Genomic DNA, 8,387 nt, shown 5'->3' with positions numbered 1-8,387 from the left:
ATTCAAGGTGTTTGAAATGTGTTTTGATCAATTTTGGGTATTTTGGCAGAATTTAGGAATTTTAGCCAAATTTGGGTCCCATGGGCAATTGAGTAATTTGGAGGTGCCTAGAGGCAAAAGGTCAAGTTGGGCATTTCAAGTGGAATTGGATAAATATCCATTCTAAATGAGTCATAAACCAATGTATTGTGAAGATATAATGTACCCTAATTCCAAGTCAACACCCAGGGTCAATCCTAAGGCCAAGTAACCCTATAAGAACTTTTCTTGAGCTTCCCTCATAATGATCTTACCTACCAAATATTAGAGGTTAGAACCAATATGTGGAACTTCAAGTTGAGTAAAGAGAAGAGTTTTGAGTTTCTAATGGTGAGGGTACCCTTTCTAGTTTTCTAAGACTAGTCTATAGGAATGTCCTATGGCTAGACCTAGGCTACTAAAGAAGTTTCTAGACCTCAACCAAAAGTGAAGTCAACACGGACAAACCATGAGCTCTAAAAACTCAAGGGGCTCGCTGAGGAAAGTATTGGTGGCTAGAGGAGGAGCAAGCATGAATACACCAAAAAATACATTGAAATTACTAGTGGTTGGCTAATTCAGCCAGCTCGCGAGCCACAAAATCGAGCCGGGATGAGCTTGAGCATGTGGCTCGATAAGCTCAACTACTGAGCTTTAACGAGTCAAGCTCGAGTCTCCTTGGCTCATTTTCACCCCTAGACGAGACTTTGCTTAAGGTCGTGGGAGACTATCCTTCGGCTTCCTCCGGCAAACCTTGAACTCCTACGCGAATCTAAAAATGATAACTCGATTTTCTGCCTCCTTTTGTATTTCTCCGGTGATATTTTTTGTTATGTCCTTGAGAATTTATAAAACTAACAACATGTATCGATATCTATACTACATCCTAGAGCCATATGTGTCATACATTGCACCTATATATTTCCTTGATTGATTTTTGTTAGCAGAATAAATTAGAATTATACTCAACTTTTATGAATTAAGCCTAGCATTACACTTTTGAACACAATATTGATCAACATATTGCTCTTAATGGATTGATTAATATATATTTTACATACTATATGTTGCTTCATAACATACTAGGATAGTTTATCCAAATAATTCTTATTTTAGGTGATGTAAATATTTTCAATAATTACATTAATCATCCCTATTATTATTATTATATCAAACAACTTTTTTATGCAATAATATCCTATGAGATATTCTCTTTGCTTGACTTATAGTTGATGACTTCCTGAGTTTACTCGTGCTCTTTGGCTAGTCTTCCCTCCAATCCATTTATGATCTAGTGTTCAGATCACTCTTATCTAAGTTTAGCCAAGACCTTTTAGCCAACTTTTTGCTAGTTTAGTCATATTTGTCAACTCTACTCTATTTTAATTAATCTAGCTTGCATCACTATATTTCTATCTAATTTGTCATATTTTTGCCGCTTATTATACTAGCCATACTCGCTTAACTCAATTTAATTATTCCTTCTCTTAATCAGCCATGTCATATTTTTCATGAATCTTCTCAAGAGTGTTGTCTAACTATTTTATTAATGTGGCATATCAACTAGAAAATTTGATTATTTAAGATTTAATTTGGGACGTGCTTGGATACTTTTGAGATTTTAAGTCTTTTAGCCACATTTGATATATATATGCAAATAACCTTATAATTTAAGTTTTTAAAAAGGAATGTTTAGTTATTTAGATATGTAAAAATATAAAGGAATTGAGTTGTATGTATATGTTTATGACACGGGAGTGTTATAGGATATATTTATGATACTAAATTATGTGAATACATTTTAGTTTGCACTTAGTGTGTGTTTCACTATAAGCATAATTTAACATTTGTAGAATCTCATAAATTCATAAATCATAAATTAGTTAGATCAGCCATCCCATTTGATTCAGTAAATCTAGTTTTAAGCTGAGTTGAAGGCAAAATTAGATACTTTAGAACTGAAAATTTATAAAACCACATAACTTGATTTTCAGTGTTTAGTTAGATTTTGTAAATTCAGTGATATATTGTTGAAAAATGCTGCCAAATGCTCCATCTAGAACCATGATTTTATTTTAAAAGGATTTAATAAAATTGATAAATTTGAATTCATCGAATGCAGATGTTATTAAATCCAAAATAGTGTTTGGTTCAGTTGATGTTGAATTTAGCTAAATTTGTTTAGTGTGTGGCATACTTCTATTTGACATGTTTTCTTCTTTATCAAATAATCATATGTTACTTGTACATTTATCTACATAAGATGTCAACTTCAATCAGTACATACTGCATATGTATGAAAATATATATTTGAGTGAAGTGTTGAATGTTTTTTATCTTAAATCTATATGAATTCTATTGATATTAGAAATTTAAGATAATGAATGTACAATAGATTAAATCCAGTAAAAAATTACTCATTAATGAGTTCTCAGGTGGAATTGAAAGTTCATTTTAGCGGCACCATAACTTCCTACTCACCTTTCGAATAATAAGTTTTAAGTGGAATTGAAAGTTTTGACACCCCTATTCAAGGCACAATAATTAAGCATTCCTAAAACAAAACCAAAAAAAGGAAATTGAATTTGTATCATAAAAGATTTTATCCTAATTATTGGTACTATACTAAACATGGGGACTATTAACCATGTTTTGATTATGATCAAGCATGTGCTTCATCAAGCTTAGTCCCTCAAAGTAAATATGATCCTAGAATATTTGAAGAAATTGTATTTTATCCAACCTACTCTAATTTTACCAAGCAAGTGGTTGAGGAAAAGCAACCAAACAACAAAGTCAAAAAATTATATGAATTTTTACATTACGTGCAAATGCCATTGTGGGATGGTTGCATCACACACTTTGAGTTACCAGTTACTGTTAGGATATTGAGTATTAAATCTAAGTATAATATTTCTAGGAATGTTTTAATTAGATTGTAGGGTTGTTAAAGAAGACAAACAAACCCAAATAAAAATTTAGTAATAGAGGACATGTATAGAAAAAATAAATTGATGTTGATGTTAGTATTAACATCAGGTTATATATTTTGATGCATTGATGACTATATGTTGTATTATCGAGCTGATGCAATGAGGACACAATTTAAGTTTTGTGGTGCTAAAAGATTCAAACCTCATTGTCGAGAGAGTAAGAAATTGAAATATTCATACAAGTATCATTTTTACCTGCCACTCATTCCATATCTTCAAAGATTATTCGCATTTATGTGTAATGCTCTACATATGAGACAACATCATAACTTAACATATGAAAATAATTCATTGATTCATTCGTCATATGGAGAAGCCTAGAATTATTTTGATCGTAGTTATCCTGAATTTGTAACTGATTTTCACAACGTTAGACTCGAATTATGATAGTGTCAAGCCACATCGACATACTCATACTAGGAGATGATAGCCACACCTTATAATTTACCGTATGAGATGTGCATGACCACGTCTTTCATGTTTTTCACAGTGATCGTACCCGATCCATATAGTCCGAAGGAAAAAAATGATATGTATTTATAACCTTTGACAAGTGAACATCAATTATTATTGAAAACATGTGTCGCCACTTATGACATTATTTACAAATAATTCTAAATGAAAGCTAACCTGATGTGAATAATAAGTGATTTTTGTACGTATGAAATGTTTGCAGGATGAAACAATGTGAGAAGGTCAGCTTGCCAATATCGAATGGATTTATCCAAGACATTTACTATAAAATATGGCTAAAAGAAATCCATGGTTCAGTTGTTATCAATTGTTATTATATGTTGATCATCCATTTAAAATGAATAAAGATGTATTGTTAAAAAATAAAATTGATAACTCAAGGCTTCCATTAAGGATAAATGAGGATAATTTATGACAGATGGTGAAATGGTGTATAAGGGTGATGCATGGTGGGAAAAAAAATATTGGGTGCCCACTTTGAAAAAAATCAGTAAAGAGGAAAAGTGTTGGGTGGAGATAAGGTTGCATATAACTAGGATTAAGTTAGCTCTGACATCTAATGATAATGGAGTTAACCCAAGCGATAATAAACAAACAAATATTATTACTGAAAAATTCAATATAGTTATAAATGATACAATGAAAGTGGAAATAACAATAACATGACACAAGAAAATTTGGACGTGCGATAAATGTCAACACATGCTAAATAGGGTGGATCATGGGGTGGTGTGGGTGGTGGTTATAAAGGGTTGGAATCTTTGGAGAGGTGGTAAAGGGCGGTTGGAAGGTCAAAAGGTGGGGTTGTAGCAAGGGGGTGATGGTGGCGGCAAATGGGAGGTGAGAAACTGTTAGAACAAAGAGAAGGCATGTTGTGTTGTGTGGTGGCAACAAAGACGAGGGGCTAGACATCAGCCAAACAACAGTAGAAATGCTATTCTGGAATGCGACAATAAGGGGGGAGGGCGATGAAAACAAAGGGGGATGCAGTGGGCTATAGGACAACAAAAAGATAACCATCGCGATGGAGACGAAGAGGAAAAGTGGGAAACCACAGAAAAAAAAATGACATGTGTTTTGGTGGCTGAGCGGCTTGGAGCGATGCTGGGAAGATGCAGAAGGGAATATGAAAGACAATCATCACTTCGACAGCAAGATAAAACTGGAGCACCACCCGACCCTTGAATACAACCATCAAACGTAAAAAGAGGCGCCAATGACTTTCCTGATGTAAAACACAAAAAAAAACCTAACCTTGAGCTCTCACAAAAACAAACATATAATAAGAGAATACTATAAGTGATCCAAGAGAACTGATCGACTGTTCATAATAAAGTAATGCTACATCAATCACACGAGATCTGTGCTTTTTGGTTGTAGAAATTTCCCCGTGTTGAACGTGATTCCACGCCCGCTTGGGTGTTGGACGCCCCTCGTCAATTGTATTAACTTTTTAAGCAAAATAAATAGTTGAAATTCACTAGAGTCAAGCTGAAACTTTAATAAGCATGCAAGATGATTGATTTTACTAGTATGTATTTTGTGTGGTAGTGTAGTTTAAACAACATCAATTTTAATCGCGAACACTTGTATGGACTCCCAGCGGGCTATCATGCCCCCACATTACTTTTGAAGTGATCTATTTAGGGTCTGTTTGGGGCAGCTGCAGCTTATCCAGCTTCTGCTAATAAGCAGTTTATCCTGAAAACCTGTTGATGACCAGTTGATCCGAATAAGCTGTCTGGTTGTTTGGTTAGTGCGTTTGGTTAGTGCGTCTGGATGTTTGGTTAGTGCGTCTGGAAAACAGCTGATTATGAAAAATTGACCATTTTGCCCCTGTTCTGAATAAATTGTTTAATTGTTTGGTTTGTGCGTTTTGTAAATAGCTTATTTGGAAATTTTTTTAGTTCAATGAATAATTTATGTAGCAGAATGTTATTTTCTCAAATGTCAAGAAATTTCTCAAATGTCAAGTTTCTCAAATGTCAAGAAATGAAAATGCAAAAAAAGTTTAATAATATTTATATAGCTCAAAAAAGTTATGATTACATCAAATAAGCACAACGACATATATGAAAGTTCATTACATATTCACACACTAATATGGACTATAATAGGACCAAAAAAAAAAGAAAAAATAACATGTTAAAATTACAAGGAAAAATATGACAATATTGACTTTAAAATGTAGAGAGACATCATGACGAATGTTGTCCGCTTCTGATACCTCAAAACCCCGAGCAAACCTGTCCGAATGGGGTGCGGTGGATACAGAAGAACTCGAACCATATGCGATGGTCTCCCGTTGTGGTATTATCAAACTCCTAGCAGTTGTGTCCGATTGGGATATCGTAGAAACAGTTGCATTGTCGGCCCACCTGAAGAATTTACAGTTTTCCGGTCCTTGTCCCCATCGCGGACACCTGTAAATCTGCCTCCCGAAGCTATGTGTCTGCCGTGACGTGAATAGCAAGAATGGTATTCTGCAACGACACATCACTTTTTCTGACTTCCCTGAATGTCTGGAACTCATCGTCCTGCAGTTATTAAAATTAGAATAGATTAGTCCAAAAATTGAGGAAATAGGGTCAGTACACTTACCCAAGTGTGGAAACAGCAATTGCCGACAACAAATTTACGTGGTCATCCAAACTGCTCCACCATTATCCACCATATAAGAGGTAAAGCTATTAATCAGCGTCCATATACTTTTAGCATTTTGCCCTAACAACAAATTAACACAAGTGCATTTATAAATCAAAATTATTTTTACATTAACAGCTAAAACAAGTTCACTATTCAGAAGACTTTAGGTCTCACATTTTGCCCCCTCAACAATCACATATTTTTGCTATATATTCTTAGTATCTCCTGAACTCCTTAGGCGGCCTGAAATTAAGAGGATGAGTTTCAGGTGTGGCCATCTCATCTACCTTCCCCATCTCAATAGTTTTATGAGCTTCATAGGTAACAAGTCTTGTACCACTCATATCATATGAAAGAGCATAAATGCATGTTTCACTATCAAGAGATCCTAATATAATAATAATATTATTAGCTAAGATAGTTGATAATTATTATTTATAAAAATTAACATGAATATCACACAATCTCTACATATTTACATATCTAACATCTCAAGTTTGATATTTACATTTACAGTACTTTGGTGTCATAAATATGTGCATTAGAAGTGAGCAGCCCATTGACTGGTTGGGAACAAAATAGTTAATACAAGCATTTACATAAATACCACCCAAATCCTATGTATCTACAAAATCTCCCCTTAAGAGTATCATAAATAAAATTCTAATTACAACAGTTAACAGCTTTTTCAAATCAACATTGACTTGCATATTTGATTCCCTCAATTCTATCATCAAAAAAATAAATGGCACAATGGTTACTGTAATTATTTAAGCCATCCTAAAGTGCCAAATTTTTTTAAATACAGGACAATAGAGAATAGAGGTTGAACAAATACATGGGGGACAAACATATGGGATCACTTGAGTGTGATGACAACACTCAAACATAAATTATTCTTGTATGACAATCACAAATTTCTAGATCAATGTTGCAAGATAGTTGTGCTGCCTCACAAAATTCCCCCAAACAAAACACTTATCAACTTCATATAGCATCCTTCTAGTAAATGCCTCACAAAAAACTTCATGCATTAACTCATATGCATAGGCTAAAACAAAATTAATGCCAACTACAGGAACTACAGTTGAGTATTAAAAAAGCTTCATGCCTCACAAAAGAGTATGCATAATTAAGAGCAATCTGTGGGATGACTTAACTCATATGCACATCATGCATTAACTCATATACACGACCCTTAAAAGAGTCGTAGCTTATATTTAATACTACTTGATACCAATGGGGGATACAAACGAAATTCATGCCAACTGCAGGAGCTACATAGCATTCCATACTAACTGAAATACATGAACTTTCATGCCAACTGCGGGAAATACATGCCAACTGCATAACATTCCATGGGGGTTAACATTCCATACTAACTTTCATGCCAGTAATAATCCCAACACCCAACCAGCCTGAACAGGAAAAGATCTAAAGGAAACAAAGCACTCTACAAGCTGAGAGGTAAATATAAGCCATAAAAAAACAAAACAAATGACGAAAATGTCAGAGAAATAAAAACCATTGCTCGATGCCAGCAAAAATGAACAGCTCCTGAAAAAAATAGAGAAATGGTGAAATAATTGAACCACATATTTTGAAATGTAATGTTATGTTAACCCTCCTATAATTTAAAAAAAAGGGCATTTACATACATACCAACTTCTGAACTTTATCTTTTACATGTATGCACCTAGATCTTTCATATAACATAAGAAATACCACCATTTTATGCATAGGTAAGGTGGTTTATATATAAAAATTGATGTTTAGTTGTTAGATATGTAAATACATAAGAATTGAGTGGTATACATGTAAATCTTCAAAAAAAATTAAACTCTTGCAAATAAACAAAAAAGGACTTTGTGATTATGTATTATACACAAATAGCTTTATGCCAAATCAGAAGTTGGTACATCAAATTTGCTTAGATCTATGGGTAGGAAAGTGCAGTAGGCCATGAGAAAATAAAAAATTAAAAATTAAAAAATAAATCTAAGCAATAATTAATGAACATCATGCTTCTCACTGCTGAAACAAAAAAGATTGGAATTACTTGGAATGAAATGAAGAGTCCTTATGAAAAGCAGTTTTCACATCACTGTACATTATGAAAAACAGTTTTCACCGAACCTGTAAGCATTTCTGTTTAACAAATAATTAGATATGCCCCATCCAAGCTACTTTAAACATGTAGACCAATTAAAATATAATTCCTTCATGCCAATTAGATACCTCACTAGCAGCTCCATT

This window comes from Phalaenopsis equestris, unplaced genomic scaffold (assembly GCF_001263595.1).
Source record: "Phalaenopsis equestris unplaced genomic scaffold, ASM126359v1 Scaffold000135, whole genome shotgun sequence".
NCBI classification, from domain to species: domain Eukaryota; kingdom Viridiplantae; phylum Streptophyta; class Magnoliopsida; order Asparagales; family Orchidaceae; genus Phalaenopsis; species Phalaenopsis equestris.
The sequence above is the reverse complement of the archived record's forward strand: the minus strand, read 5'-3'. Positions refer to the sequence as shown.